Below are 17,151 nucleotides of genomic sequence, written 5' to 3' on the forward strand. Positions count from 1 at the left end.
TCAAAAAGCTCGCCTGAAGTCGGACAGCTCGGAGTCGGCTTCTTCTTCTTCTTCTTCTTCTTCTTCTTCTTCTTCTTCTTCTTCTTCTTCTTCTTCTTCTTTCTTCTTCTTCTTCTTCTTCTTCTGTCTTCTTCTTCTGTTCTTCTTCTTCTTATTATTCTTCTTCTCTTATTCTTCTTCTTCTTCTTCTTCTTCTTCTTCTTCTTCTTCTTCTTCTTCTTCTTCTTCTTCTTCTTCTTTCGGTTTTTTGGCGGATTGCAAACAACTTTAAGGTGCATACCGCCACCTCCGGAGTCGGTTTGACTCGGTTTGCATTTATAAAGAATGCACACATGTGTTTAATCGTTAATGTCAGATATGTACTAAGTAAATACATTTGTTCCTGCTCAAGATTAGATTCAACTTTATTGTTATTGCACATATTACAGGTACTGAGACAACGAAATGCAGTTTAGCTTCTAACCAGGTACAACAAGCAGTGAAGTGAAAAGTAATGTATACAATAGACAGCATAAAATATAGAATGAATTGAATGATGAATAAACAGTGAGGGGTCGTATGAATACACTAGATATCAGCCTGTGAGCAGTATGAACAGTGTGTATGAATGTGCTAAGATATATCAAGTATGAAAACGGTAAGCAGTGCAAGTATAGTATAAAATATATAGATATTAATGTCATGATGATAAACATTGTGGAACAATGATGAACAATGGGAATGGATGTGGCGACGTAAAACTGACACAAAACAACAACACACTTTTGCTGAGCCAATTGGAGAGTTTCATCAGCAGCACGGGGTAAAAACCACCAATGAGCGCTCAGCTCGATATACCAGCGAGTCGTTTCCCATCAAGCATTTCGCTTCCGCAGCCCATGGAGAGGAACTGCGCCGCCTCGCCACGCCTCGCTCTCAAGGCTGCGGGCGTCTTTGTCCCGCGAGATTTCAACGTCTCATGTAGGCGAGCCTCCAGAGCAAGTCGGACAAAATGACTAACCATCATGCAACGCACTAGCAAGACGTTGATCGCAACTGCGCAGATCTCGCTTGTCTCAAACAAGCCTAAAGACGTGCTGCACGCAGTAGAAATACATTGCTTTTAAAATCGTGCTGTGCAACACGAAAAAAAGGGGCAAATCGTGTTGGTGAACACGAATCAATAGATTAAAAATCGTGTTGGTGAACACGAAATGCCGTGAGACTGGGTTGAAGATATAATTGCTTTTACACCTTTGAATAGGCCTACTGGGTCAAAGCCCCTCGGTTTTGTAATGCGACGTTAAACAGCAGAAGAAGAGCAGGCCGGACTGTTTTCTGTGGAAAAGTAGACAACAACAGAAAGTCAGCTGCAGCAGGTAATTTTGTATTATGTTTAAATTAAGGGCCTTTAAATGTCAAGTCTGTTGGTCTACTCACGGTAAGTGCAGTAAACATCTTGAATATAAAGTTACAGCATCAACAAAAAACACTGCACTTTTAGCTAACGTTAGTAGCATACCTTAGCTATTAGCATGTAGCCAGTAGGCCTCTCAGTCAATACCCAATGTTATTGCAGACACTTGAGCTGCAGAATAACAGTGGCATCATGTTACTCTAAGACATTTTAAATATGTGAGCCAGTGAAATTGTTTCTGTGTTTTTGCATGAATAATATATTCTGTTTATCTCCATGTATTTACCATATATATGAGTGCAGTGTGTACACTAGAGAATCAGACAGATACATAAATACCTGCATCCCTCTCACATTTCTTACTATCTATGTTGATTATTTTTTAGAGAAACAAGTATGCATGGACCAATGCCACATACAACAGCTTAAAGCCTGTATGTTGCATCACATCATATATGGACTTTTATACAAATTCACATAACTAGAAAACATTTATTAAAACATGGACAACATACAAGAAACAATACAGTACGTTTACCATGAAACTCAATGATATAACTATAAATTATACTAATATGTTTTCAATTATTTGTTCACATATTCAGATATACTTACAGATATCTTTCCAAATATTACATTAGTAGGTGAAATTGTCTTAACCAGCTGTGTCCCCTCTCTTTCTTTTTTGTAAAGTCATTACCCAATATGTTTCTCCGTTTGCAAAAATAAATACTTGTGTTTTGTAAGGAGAGTAGTGGAGAGATTTTGTGAGCGATGAACTCTTGACCTCTTGCCTTTGGGCTCTTCACGGAGGAACTTCCTGTTGTTTTCTTTGTAACATGGAGTGAAAACTCTGAATAGGGTTTAAAAAGCCATCTTTTACTCTCAGCCGTGGGCTATGATTATAGCTAAAGGCAATCTGAGGACACTTTATAAGATGAGAGCTACTTGAACCTGTCCTCTTCAAGGCTAACATTTCAGTCCGTCTTCATTAAAGACTAAGTGGACATTTGTACGTTTAAGATAGTGCCTGTCTGAAGTTCTATAATGTATTGTTCTTAGTCTGCATTAAAACTTTAATAGCATGTGCATTTCTGTCTGAGGGAAAATTAGGGTGGGACATTTGATATACCTTGGCAAATCCTATTTTTGGCAGCTCATTTTCAGTTTAGACTTCCTCCATTTGTGCAGGTTTATTTCCCACTAGTGAGAGCTCCTGAGTCCACCGTGCAAGTACATGTCTCAGGAGATTGAGTGACATACCCTGCTTTTAAGAGGATTTTATTTTGTGAAGCCAGGGAGATGGACCGTGGTGCCAATCTATTCTGACACTGCCATGCTGGTGAATCTACTATTCATTCAGGCAAAGCAAACAGAGGAGGGAAGGCAGAACATTTCGCTTCCTCTGCCCTCATTGTTAAAAAAAACCTCCACTCCTTATGGTGTCTGCAACCTTAATTGCGGCCAAACTTTGTGTGTTTTCACATCCATATTTTCACATTTGCTCCTGTAGCTGGTAATAAATTGTAAAAGCAGCATGTAGTGTAAATCCACACTCAAAACTACCTGCTGATAAAAAGGCTCCAGGCTAGGAGGCTTAAAGAGGGCTTAAAGACGTATATTTAAATTCCTGTCACTCCATGTTGGTGGGCACTGACGTGATCTTTGATTTTCCAAACCAGCATGAGGGCTTAAAATCTTTCATATCATTTCACTCAAGGTTTTTTTTCCAACGCAGGCTGAAACAAGCTCTGGTTTGATGAATTAGTTAAAAACCACCATAGCTCTCTTTCCCTGTCTCTCTTCGCAGTGTGTCAGAAATTAGCATGGAACATCTTTGAACCTGAAAAATGATTGCCTTTTTTTGAGCCAGTATGGCAGTGTCTCCTTCAAAAGAATATTGTTCACACTTTTCACACTGAATCTTTTCATTCTCCTTTCTCCTTTTCTCAGACCCATACTGTTGCACTGTGATGACAGGAATCCCATGACATGGCCAGACTTGCAGGCTTACATTTGTTGGTGCGCGGCATAGGCAGCTACAGGTGCCTCTGTGGTGTAAACACGGGGGTTCATCCTTACACACTGGGGCCAAAGGCAGACTTCAGTGAGGGCTTAATAAACAAAAAGGATTGCTTTTAGTAACAAATAAAGCCACATTTCCGAGGAAGTCTTCACTGGGAAATGAGAATCCTCTGATGTAAAGCTTCATAAATGCTAAAAGTTATTTGATACCCTTTTTAAATCTGAGCTTTAGGATTAGTTCACGCCCATAAAAACTAACCTTTTGAATTTTAAATATAACTGCTGAGCACTATGGAAATGATATATGACTTGTTTTAAAGTCTGTAAATGCTTTTAGTGTCGTTTATAGGGTGGAACATAAAAGAGACAATCCCTGGGATTGTAATTGCTGTTATGATGTATTATCTTCCACATTAGCTTCCATGACAAGCATCACAACAATCCTATAATTTTATGTTGGAGCCCTGGGATTTTCCAGTTCCTCCATCACATCTTTAGAAGTGCAAGTCATAGTATGCGGATCTGATGAGCCTTTCAGAGCAGGGTGGTGACTGAGTCCTCCAACTTGTCCTGACAACTCGGCAGGTTGGGTACTCCTCAATAGAAACAGCGTCACGTCTGCTACCTGCACCTGCCACAGGCAAGTGCTTCTGCCTTACAAAGGCATAACTTAATGCTGAAGCAGGTCCCAGCCTGTGTTTCCCCCCCCGCATCCTCTCAACCAGCCTTGCCTTGTTGTTCTTACTGCCTTGTTGTCAAGCCACAAGGAAGGTAGGGGAAAAAAGGGTCTACTTGACCTTATTTGCTTGCTTTTTTGACATGATTTTGACATGAGTGAATAACTTTATCATGGAAATTTTTTTGGATTGTTTCCAGCATTTGTAGGCTTTGTTGGAGAATTTGAAATCCTCTCCCAGCTGATATTATGGCACACAAAAAGAGCTGGGCTGATAATACTGTTTACAAGCAGGCAGCTCACAATGTGCCTCGTATATCAAATCAAATCAAGTTTTATTTATATAGCACATTTATAAACGATTTTTGGTCGAGCCAAAGTGTTGTACATAAAATAAAAATAGCCTACAGTAGAGACACTTTACAGCAAATAAAACAGCACAGATTGTTCAGAGTATCAGTATGAGAAAAACGACACCCTCTATCCTTAGACCCTCACATCGTACAAGGAAAAACTTCCAGAGAAAACCCACAGTTTAAGGGGAAAAAATGGGAGAAACCTTAGGGAGAGCAACAGAGGAGGGATCCCTCTCCCAGGACGGACAGACGTGCAATAGATGCCGTGTGTAAATCGAAGAGATAATACATTTTACAGCATATAGACCGAATGTTAGGAAATGCATGTGTCTGTAATAAGAAGATGAATCCACGAGGATGTCAGCTACAATCCTGTGGAAGCCATCAGGGAAGCAGCATGACGAGACCCAAGGCAGGACCGCAGAGACAGGTTCAGCCACGACCCGAAGTCCACGACTTAATCCAGAACTCAGGATAGAGGATCCAAGACACAGGACTACAGCAAGAGGATCAGCCTCGACTCCGGATCCCAGCGTAGATATAGATACAAAACAAGAAAAAAGATTTGGCTGGGTTAATCTGCACAAGAGAATACACAGACAGAGAGGGAAAAGGTCATTGGATAAAAGTTATTCTTGATAACCCTCTAGAAAGATCTCATGAATATATTCATGGATATTAGCATATCCAATTTGTCTTCTGTACTGTGTGAGTACTGTGTGAGCTCTGATCAGATGGGGGGTAGCTATGTTTTATTAAAGGCTTCTTTCACAGATACCACAGTATTCTTCCACAATATCACCATCGCTGTTGCATTGAAATGTCAGATTTCCATAACTCAGTCCACTGTAAAACAAAAGCACCTGAGCAACAGTGAATCGGTGAGACAAAAGTCATGACATGATCCCTCTGTGCTCATGATAACCTCCGATGCATGCCCAAACAGATATTATTTTGAATTCCTTCTCCTTTATCTCCATCTTCCTCCGCATCTGCTGGCAATTACATCATCAAAATGCGGTTCCTGTTTCCTCTCTCTCCTGAATGGGTGATCACCCCTCAGTGGCAGTCCGACAGACCCACGGAGGAATACATTTAGAAGGTGAATGTATTAGTGTGTCTCTCTGAATGGATGAAGGGGATGTATTAATGTCTGGGAGATACAGTTCATATTCGAGCAAATGAGCATTATTCTGCTGCGGAGGTTGGAATTAAATCCATAATGAGCAGCCGCTTATAGTTTCTCTAAGGCACTTAATATGTACAGGTGGTGCACAAAATAACAGCGATGTAAACTCATTCCCGATATTTTATAGACCAGACCATGAGTTCATTGTTTATGAAGTCATAGGATACAATATGCAGATTACAGATATGGAAGGCAATTTATTTTTAAGATTTAGTATAAAACACTTGATGCACACTGTACACTCACACACACAAACTTGACTTTTTAAAATAACTTTTAAATTAAACTCATCGAAGTGTCGAGGAGACATACCATTTTGTTATTTTTGTATAGTTGTATGTGAACAACAAATCCGTGTTGAAATCAGGAGTGGCACAGCTAGGTAACCTATGTTGTTTTTAGCAGATGGTATTGGGAGTGCTATGTCTTGTATTAAAAAAAAAACGTCAAACTTTATTCATCCTTAAAAATGTATATTGCGCAAAAGTTAAAAGATGTTACCATGATGTCTTCATTTATAGTCTTGGACAACTTTTTCCCGTTTACAGTATTTGTATTTGAGAGTGATTCATGACCTGTTTCTAACACAAAAGAGTATTCATCCTGTTATAAAGGAGTTAGGGGTGTAACTGTTCACAAACATTTCGGTTCGGTACGTACCTCGGTTTTTAGGTCACGGTTCGGTTCGGTACGTTTTCGGTACAGCAGAAAAAATTATCACAAAACATAACATTAAAAAAAAAAAATTAAACTGAATAATGTAGGCCTATTCACTCAAATAAATACAAAATATAATAAAATAAACATTAAGGTGCAGCATTTCGATGAACTGAAATAATCTGTATTTGAACTTTACTGTACTAGTACTCACAAAACATAAACTATTAGTTTTGGGTTTTTAATTATTATGAAACTATATTGTGAATATATTGTGAATATTCACTCAAATACATACAAAATATAATAAAATAAACATTAAGGTGCAACTTTTCGATGAACTGAAATAATCTGTATTTGAACTGTACTGTACTAGCACCTAAGCAGCCAGTTTGACATTATGACTTGCTTGTCATTGTATTTCCATGTTTTTTTAAAGAAAAATGTACTTGTCCACATTGCTTGCCGAAAGGGCAGATCTGCTGGCACTAACAATGTCTCCTGCTGTGGAGAACACCCTCTCTAGGGACAGAGGTAGTAGCAGATACAGCCAGGTTGCGCTTTGCTAACATGGCAACATAAGAATATTTGGCGTTTGTAATAGCTTTGGCTTGGGCTGAACTTTTTGCGAGTGGTGGACGCTTAAATGCTAGTGGGAGTTGGGTTTGCACTTCAGTCTTTTGGTACCGGTGATATTCACGTTCGGGTGATGCCTTTTCAAATGAGTGTGCAAGTTTGATGTATTGCCAGCCGCGTAACCAATAGTTGAACAATGCCGACAAACAGCTTTGGTTGGGTCCACCTGTCTTTGTCCGTCATCCTTGTACGTAACTGCGAAACCAAATTGTTCCCAAACCGGAGATGATGCTGGAGGATTTTCGAGCTCAACTTTATCTGCGTTCGCCATTTCGACAGTTCCTCAAATTACTGACTACATTTAGAACTCATCCCTCTGACCAGCTCTCATAGTAGCCTCTCGTCCAATTAAATGACTTGCTCGCTCTATGACGCGTTGAATACAATGTGAGCAAATTACTCTGAATGCTGCGACGCAGCACCTGAGATTACTTCCAAAAAGTTGTTCACGTTCTCAATTTTTTACGTTTAACGTTATATTCGTTCGGTACACTTCGGTACACACGTGTACCGAACCGAAGGGCCCGTACCGAATAATTTCTGTACGGGTACGTGTACCGTTACACCCCTAAAAGGAGAGTATGTTAAAGTACGCAGGATTAATTATTTTTGCATTTGTTATTTTCAGTGTTATCGATTTGGTTTAAAGATTTGTGGAACTTCACTGGTATTTTTATCGACTGCTAAATCTCTGGTAGTTTGACATTGCTAGTTATCTGCTTTTTAAATGTTAATCAGACGTGAGCTGGATACAGTTAGTGATGACAAGGTCAGGCTCATCTCTCCAACCACTCCTGCAGTAAAGCAGTGTACGCTTTCATGTTTTGGGGCACTCTTGGCTTTGGAGGTAAGCCTGAAAGAGAGCCTATGATTTTTTGGATTGTATACCTACTGTATAGCCTAGCTTTGGTGGTTTCTCCAGAGTTGCTTACCTCAACTTTGATCGACAAAAACATATGAGGAATCAGAGAAGACGTTTTGTGGAATTGAAATAGATTTCATGAAATTACAAGCTGTTCCTGTTATTTTGTCCACCCCCTATATGTCTGTCCTTTTATAGTCTACTTTTGAACACTGCAGCCAATTTACATTCACAATGTTTGCCCTAGTTGAGGGACTGAAGCTGAATCAATGCAGATATTGGAGAAAAAAAAATGTCATAATGATTTGCGTCAGGTGTTGTCACCACTCAGTCTATTACTTTATCGTATTTTTCGCTCTCGAGTCTACTTTGAGTGATTTGAAGGGAATATAGGTCAATAAGATAGGCACATGTGGAAAAACAAATCTGTTCTTTTCTTTCTGAACTTCATGAAAAAAGGCCAAGTCATTTGTCATTGATTTTTTTCTGCCTCGCCTTCAGATTACTCTTGCTCCTCCACGAAGTCCAAATCCTCTGGGAGAGCGCAGAGAAAGAGGGCAGCTACACCTGCGGCTGCTGAACAAGTGTATCACTGTCTGGCTGCTCTGTCCCGGCTTGTCGGGCCCTCTCACCTGGAATGTGCAGATGAGACAATCAGGTGCAATAGGCGCGTGGCAGCTTGCTGCAGGGAGGAATAACCTGCTCTGAGGCGAAGAGCAAAGAGCGCCGAAAGACTTTCAACCCCTTGTCCACACATCTCTAAAACCCCAGAGACGGGCCAATACAGAGACAGACGGGCCATGTGACACATCGGTGAGCATGGTAGCTGACTTCTAAACAGATCCTCTCCGGGAGTAATGTCTGTAGATTCATCCCGGAGTCGGCTTGTTTGACTATCCCGGTATGACTCACTCAAAAGGGTGGAGTGCTATGAGATTTTGTTTAGCCTGAGGGAGAACAAAATTAATTTCTATCAGGGAAAAGGTCATGAGCAATGTTTCAGCATCACAGGAAATGCATCAACGCACATAATTGGATAACCTATCAGTTTTGGGGCCACAGTGATTGAAGTGACACTATTTGCCTGTGATATTTGGTCAGCTGGATTGGAAGTGAATGAAAAATGCCAAACGCCAAGTAGCTCTTCGGCTGCATGGACCAACTGTTGAATTAATCTTTTATTTGCTTGTGGATGCAATACATATTTTAATATTTTCACAAGTGTGGTTGAGGCTTAGATGCATTGGAATATATATACAGTAGATGTACATGTATGTGTGTAAATATAAGCTGCTATATCTAAATATCTGAGATAAACTAAAATAACATTCCTAAATAGTTTTTTTCTTTGGCTTGCTGATGTTAAGATTTTTCTAAGTGATACAAATGGCCACATGACCTCTAAACTGTTTAATTTTCAGAGAGTTATGAGGTTCCCCTCTTCACATCCCCCCCACCCACAGTTAAACAACTTAAGTCTTGGGTCACAATGTGGTTATGGGCTCCCTTTTCCCCAACAGAAGACATCATAAGCCTTCACTACTTTTAAATCTAGATTAATGGTTAGATAACAACAGGTCTTGAATGTATTATCTTGAGGCGTTTGTGCAAAGCTGCATGATTTCCCCCCCTCTGAAGGGAATATTATTTACAGCTGAAACCCAAGCAAGACGTTTTGTGGAGAAAACGACCCTTCTCAAGTGTTCGTTTTTCCAGAATGTGTGTGTTTTTGTTGTCTAGGTTTTCCTTGGTGGCAGTGAACAAAGCGTTCTACTGTGGAGTAGTTTCAGCAATCGCAGACACAGTGTCTGTACAGGGAGTTCCTGTCCCTGGCCCAAACCCACAGACCAACAGCAAAGAAGGACAAGGTCAGCCATTGCTTCTGCTTTCTCTTGGCATCAAGGCAGAGGAGCGTTACCTCACCCTCAAGTTGTATTCCTCCAGGCTTGATGTCAGGGATTTTTTTTTTTCAAGTAAGAGATGAATCCAACAATCTTTTCAGAATGTGTTTCGACAGTAGTGCTTCATCAAAATCAGTCCAAACGGCATAGGAGACTTAGGAGAAAACTGTTTCAATCGGTTGTCTCATCAAACATAACAAAACACAGACGGGGGAAGATCAGGGATGGTCATACAAACTACCTGTCAGAAAGGGAAACACCTACTTTCGAACCTAATGAAAGAAATACTTGGATGTCAACAGGTTAGCAGAAGGACATATGCTACAACTGCTTTTGAGACTATTTGCCATATAAACTGGAATATTAGCGTTTCTTCAGGTATTTAGATCACAAGTCATACGATTTGTCACTTCCCTCCTGCCTTATTAATCACTTTGAAGATTCATATTCATTAGTCATATAAACCACTTAGTTGGGAATAGTGTATATTTTGGAAAAACAGGAATATTTTGGTATGTCACCAGCAGCCAGTTAGCTTAGTTTAGCATAAAGACTGGAAAAGGGGAGAATATAAAGATAGCCTGACCACAGGTAACAAAATCCACCAACAAGCAAATACAAGCACCCTAGGCTAATTAACATGTCTCACGTTAAACCAATAGGGTGTTGCCAATTCAACCAGGAGTGAAATGTTAGGGATTGCCACTTTAAGTAGTGAGCTTTAGAGATGCCTGTAGGCAGATTTCGTTACCACCAAACAGAGCCAAGCTAAGCTAAGCTAACCGGCTGCTGGCTGTGCTTCACACTTGCAATGCATCTTCATATTATGTAACTCTTGGCAAGAAAGTATATTTTCTTAAACCCTGTTTTTTACCTCAAAAGAAATGCAGTTGATAAAGCACAACATGCACTCTCTGTAGCCTCATTGCTCCTCTGTCATATCCAAATTCCACTGTTGATCATAAATATAAAGCTCTTTAGCTGAGAAGTTAGCTAAAAAACAAAGATATAAAGCATCTTGGTTAGGGTGACCAGACGTCCACGTTTTCTGGGGACAGTCCCCGTTTGTATTGGCCTGTCCCCAGTTGAAACTGTCCCCGTTTTTTAATATACGTTAAAAACACATAGCAAGGTGAAATAAAACGTTTCATGTCAGGAAACACTGGGTAAACAGACTGTGGTCAAGCCAGCCCCCACTTCGTAAAAAACAGTCAAGCCAGCCCGCACGTTGTATTGCGGTGCGCGAATATCCTATGATTACGGTAGAGGCCTGTAAAAACTGCCTTCAAAATAAAAGCGTTTACTCGGTCAATAACAAATATACCTAAAATAACACACCACACATATTCATATACTGGAGCTTAAATTAAGAAATATGTACTATATAATGTGATCAATAATAATTTAAAACAAACCACGTATAACTACCACATTATTTAATGTAAAATATAAGTATACAGTTATGAAGACATATCTGACATTTGCACTGGGTGACTAATTTCAATTGATGTTGACACCATCTCACAACACTCCTAAAATAACATTACTTTCTGAAGCACAATTTAAAATGTATGCTGTTTAAAATCTCAAATTAGATCTATTGTCCATCTATATTTTGATTATTATTTAATGGAAACCGTCCATAATCAAAGAGTCATTCGAAGTCAATCAAATACTTATTTCACTTCAGGGTGATAGCAGGAGACCCCATCTAGTCACTCAGAGAGAATCTGGACAATCTGATGTACAGTTTCAAAATAAAAGACCTTTGAAGTCTCATATATGAGCTATCTTCCTTCTGTTTGTATCCAACAGTTCAAATGTTCGAATTACATTAAACCAGAATTGTCCCCCTTTTTTCTTTAACAGTGAAGAAAATTGGATATGTTAATGTTATATTGACCGCAAAACTCAAAATGTCCCCGGTTTTAATTTAGAAAATCTGGTCACCTTAATCTTGGTGGTAATGTGAGTGATTTACAGGTAAGGTTTTGAGCCAGTTTTTGAAATACCTGACAAGCCACATTAGTTAAACTCTTAGCTCTGGTAACCAAAGATTACAAACTATTATCAGAGGCTGGAATTCCAAACTGTGCTGCACATGATAAGAGGAGCTCAGCAGTTGTAGAAGATAAAAGCAGAGACACCCACCAATGAAAACACCAGCAGTCTTATCAGATTGCAATAGACTTTGTAGATCCTCCCTAATCTGTGTGTATACTTACTTTGAAAAAGCTTTCCCTGTCACTCTCTGCCATATGTGGCTCGTCACCTTGGTCTGTGTGGGAATTCATGCTCTTGTTTATAAGAACAAAGAAAGCTTTTATTCATTAAAAATAATTGATTACATTTTTAAACAAGCTCCATTTCTGCTCAAGGCAAACAGGCTATTATTGTTTCACAAGTGAGAACATCTATTAAATCAGGATCCAATAAATTGCAGCAAGTTAAAAGAGAGTGACAAGATAAAGATCTTTTTTTTGGATGTGCCTCTGCGAGTCTTCAGTCAGCACAAAGAGCCCATGATTTCACAAGATGCCAGGCTGTAAAACATAAAAATGATGCATACATATAAAATATACACCTCACAGGATATTACAGATGATGCAAGACTTATTTTCCGTGGTGTTACTCTGACAAAGAGCTTACACATCCTCTCTGACAAATGCAACCGGCCTACAGGGAGAATATCTGGCCTTTTGCAACGCACTGTTCTTCAGCGTCATTTTATTTCCACATTACAGAGTCCATGCACCGATATCTGCCAGGCCAGCTCTATACAAGGACTCAGCAACATTATGTGGAATCTGACCTTTGACCTTATGCTAATGCTGTCATCATCAACATGTTTGGAGCCCGGAGAAACAAGATTGTAGCGCATGATCTATGGCAAAAACCTCCGTCATCTTTTTTGACATTTAGACCTGATTAATAATATACATATAGTGGTTTAATTGTTTTATATTTAGTCTGAAGGCCTCTGCAGCTAATTGGTATTCTACGAGCTGCTGAAATCATGTTTTGGCTACTAAGCATGCTGTAGCGGAGGGAAATCTCATTATCAAACTCTCACCAGTGAGCCAGTGCAAAGTCTGTGCAGTGTTTTTACTATGACGCTGATAGATTTTGCCTGTTTTTTAGTCCTCTATTCAAAGTTCAGCTGCTGGAATGTAATTGGCAAAGCAGAACCAGCAACACATTTTCTATACATTTTCAGATTGAGGAACATTTCTGATAGACAGCTGGCACTCAGTGATACAGGGCTATGTCTGAATATGATAGACATGTTATGAAACTATATTAATGATTCAAGGATATGTCATTCATATTCTATATCATTTTACTGTCTGTAAAACTAAGCACTAAATACTGCCTGCATGGCCAAAGCTTTTTTTTTCATTTGTTATTATTCATTTGTACCATAGACCTCTGTTGATTTAAAAAAACAAACTATTAACTAAAATGTCCATTTACCATAAATGTAGGCAATGAAGCTTATTTTCAATCCCACATATATTGTTATGCTGCTGTACACTGCTGTTTTGACAATAACAAGAGCATGTATTATTGAATATTGCTTGCCTCCCCTTAGCAATAATAGTTTGACTATTCTTGCTAACTAAACGTTTCAAGAGTAATACGAAGATCTAACCTTACCCCATGAAATATAGAAAGCGCATAACACCTGAAAAACCCAAGAAACTTGTGATTTTCTACAAATAAAGCAAACGAGATATAACATAAGAATGAATAAACCTTTGAGATGATAGTGGATGCATTATGTTGCCTTTGGAAAGAGTGAAGCTAGATGTTTCCTTCTGTTTCGAATCTTAATGCAAAGCTAAGCTAACCAGCTGTAGCTTCATACACTACAATTAGAGTCAGAACTTTTACAGAAATAAGGTCATGTCCTCAAAATATTGAACTCACATCTTAAAGAAACAGCATTTGCAAACTTTACCTAAACTCTTGAACCAGAATAACAAAAAAATGCATCGTCATACATTAATGTGGGAAACAACTTATGGCGCATTTCCACTGCAGCGGGTAGCCCCGTTTAAGCGTCCTTAACCGTCCTCAAGCGGCCAGGCCAGTTTTTGGTGGCCTTTCCATATAGCCTAGTACCGGCTAGCGGGTACTTTTTCCCTCTTTTTCCGGCCCCATAAAATCGTGGTTCTATCACTGATCTATTCTGAACTAGTGACGTCAACACTCTCGACTGCTGATTGGTCAGAGAGAATCGTCACAAGATCGCGCGCGAGTTCATCCCTAGCGTCGCATATATATTTAGAAGCAAGCTTGCAGCATTTTTATAAACAGCATTTTGTAAACGGATGAGCTACAAAAATGGCTACGTCTAATAAGAAAAGCACACCGTGGTCGACCGAGGAGGGTGACGACGTTCCTACATCTCATTGGGGATGATCAAATCCAGCGGGAGCTCGACGGAACAACTCGAAATGTGAACAAAAACAAAGCCGATCGCCCCGCCTACACTGCGTTGCTACCCCAGGTCCTAAACTGTAATGGAAATGCGCCACGGCCTGGGCCGGCCAGCGAGGCAGCCTGAGGCCTGAGCGAGGACGCTTAGAGACGCTTAAACGGGGCTACCCCGTTGCAGTGGAAATGCGCCATTAGACATACCGCCCCTTTGGATAAGGCAACTAAAATTATACTTCCAAATGTAGTGCCTTGCTTAACAAGCCTTTGATGTGATACCCCACTGAGAAAAAAGCACAACAGGCCTGCACTTCTTGATAACAATACAATTATAGGACATTATTGGCCATGGTCGTTGCCCTCTCTAACAAATCATGCCCATGCGAGTGAGTAAGAGCCGCCCGAGACGCCGATGTAGGCCTACTCGGGGCACTGCCTGCTTCTCCACACCTTCCCCACCGTGTCATCGCAGTCAGGGCCACTCGCTGAGCCATAATTACCCCGGACTGACACACACAACAAGGGAGATGCCTTGAAGTAAACACAGTCCAGATTCTGGCCCTGCTCACTTCAAAGCTGGAGCGTGCTGATAACAAAGCACACCCTGGAGAGCCCCCTCATTCCCTCCATAGAGACGGTGGCCAGGGCTCACTGGGGGTCTGATAGTGGTAGTGGAATGAGGGAGAAAGAGAGGTGTGAAGTGTCTTTTGACAGCACAGCACCTGCTGCGGCTTCACTGCCAGGCAGCGCCTCGCCATTTGTCTCGACTGACTGGTTAGCGCAGAGCAAGGGGCTTAAAGCTGGAGGGGGGTTCAACCAGGAGGCATGTTGATGGGGAAGGCCGGTGTTGAGAGAGGTGGGGGGATGTTGTTGTGTGATCGGACACACCCTCTGTCATCCCAGTGGAACATTCCAGCTGTCTGTGGCAACTAACGCTGCTGTTGTGGGACGATGACGTGTCTGCCCCCACAGGCCCTCGATTCATATCCATTCCTGTGCTCAGTGGCATGTCTCATATTGATGCTATCATCTCAAGCCAGAGGTTTTTTTTTAGTGTTACTACAGTCACCAAAGGCCCACATTAGTGTTAATTTGAGCGGCATTAGCATAATACAATCCAAATGCTGCTGGTTGCCTTTAAAGTCACGCTTTATCCCACATCACTCGTTGCCTTCTCGCCCTCTTATCAGCAGTGGTGTTCTCTGCGGCTCATGACACAGCTGGATCAGGTCTCCTGTGATCAGTCCACTGGAAAGAAAGCATTGGTGCAGACCAGACAATCTCAGAAAATACTCAAAGGCTGTGGTGAAGGCAGAGGAATGCACCATTGACAAAGGATATTTATGGCAGCGAAGACTGTAACTACTAGCTTGGAAAGACAAACAATCTGTTTCTCGGAGGGGGATTGTAATATTTATGCAGTGTTTATAAGACTCATAATTGCACTCAGTACAAGTTCTCAGCTGCCTGGTGGGTTATGTTTGAAATCCTAGAGTGCTGAAATATTTCCTCTTCCTCTTGAAAAACAGGAAAAAGCAATTCAAGTTCTGTTCAACATAAATAAGATCTGGCAGTTGCGGAGGAGTTTTCACCTCACTGTCGAAAGATTTGTTGGATTCTGTTGCAAACATTTCTGTATATATTCTGTTCCAGTGATTACAGAAAAATCCAATTAGGGGATTAAAATACTAAAATGTTTTTTTCTTCTATCCAATGACTTCTGACTTCAGCCATTTTTGTAACGCAGATGGGATTTTTTGGTGCAAATCCTAAATGTGTCACCAAATTGGATTCATTATTTTGTGAGAAAAGGCACCGAAAGCATCACACTATGACTAAAGTTACTTTTTCCAACGTTGCACAAAAGTATCATTTACAAATCGGTTTCAGTAAAGTTCATAACATGTCAATCAAGCAATTCAATAAAAATACTCCATAAAAACAACTATAAACGATGTCAGAATAATTTATCGTGTGATAAACCTTTTGTAACTTTGGCCCTGGTTCAGACTTCCCTGTCTTCTTGGCTCATCAAATTGATTCCAGGAGTCATAAAGTACTGATTGAGTAGCTATCTGGAAACCAAAACTGAAAGTATTCAGCACATTTTATGTTTACTTTCTATTAAGTTGTGCGGGATATGTACATATGCAAATATGAGCTAGATGACAGGTCAGGGGGTCACTTCTTTAATCCTTTATCACTATAAATATTGCAGCAAGTATTATGGGTATCTAGCTAACAGTGATCTCGATTACAATTTTGACACAAGGTGCTCACATTGGGTCCAAGATGTATGGCTTTACGTTTGGGAGATTCAAATATGCTCCAAAAATTGTCATTTGGCATTCTCTCATTACATTTTAATATGTTGGTGTACAAACTAATAATATGGCCTGATTTACGTGCTACAGGAAAGGTCAGGGGTCACTGAAAACACAAAAACTCATCATTTGGAGACCATGAATATCCAAAGATAATTTAATGGAAACTTAATCTTTATTTGTTAAGCAGGTTGTCATAGAGCAAATATAAAGTTGACCTGATGGCTTAAAAAGTTGAATTACAACCTCAAGAAAATACTTATTGATAAATATACAAATGCCTCTATGTTTATATAATCCAATACAACAGTCTTATATTGATTCATTCTCTTGTGACGCTTGAATTGTTTTAATTTCTCTTCATGCTGTGTCAATAGTGTGGATTCATCTCAGCTATTCACTCGTGAGTTTTAATATGCATTGTTGGTAGATTGCATTATGTTTGTGGTTTTTTCCAGGCCACTTGCAATTAGGTAGAAACAAGTTATAAATACTTTTAAATGCAGTGCAATATGACATGAAATACGGCCTCTAAATGTACCACTAAGTCATCAAAGGAACAACATGGTCTGAAAATGTGAGGTGGTATTTCCCGCAGGGCTGCTGCAAAACATTGTATGGTGTTTTCGAGTTGTTGTTGTAGTAACATTGTATGTATTATTATTAACAGCTGTGATTTGTCACTTGGC

General features: G+C 40.0%; 1 protein-coding gene across 1 annotated transcript in view; it reads left to right on the forward strand.

Annotated features, from left to right (window-relative positions):
- The first annotated feature begins 1,188 nt into the window (after positions 1–1,188).
- sntg1 (syntrophin, gamma 1) overlaps positions 1,189–17,151 on the forward strand; it is a 66,768-nt gene continuing 50,805 nt past the window's right edge. The window contains exon 1 of the mRNA XM_034234575.1: positions 1,189–1,358. The gene's annotated coding sequence lies outside the window, so the exon portion shown is untranslated. The remainder of the gene's footprint in view (positions 1,359–17,151) is intronic.

Source organism: Gymnodraco acuticeps, unplaced genomic scaffold (assembly GCF_902827175.1).
Source record: "Gymnodraco acuticeps unplaced genomic scaffold, fGymAcu1.1, whole genome shotgun sequence".
In the NCBI taxonomy this organism is placed as follows: domain Eukaryota; kingdom Metazoa; phylum Chordata; class Actinopteri; order Perciformes; family Bathydraconidae; genus Gymnodraco; species Gymnodraco acuticeps.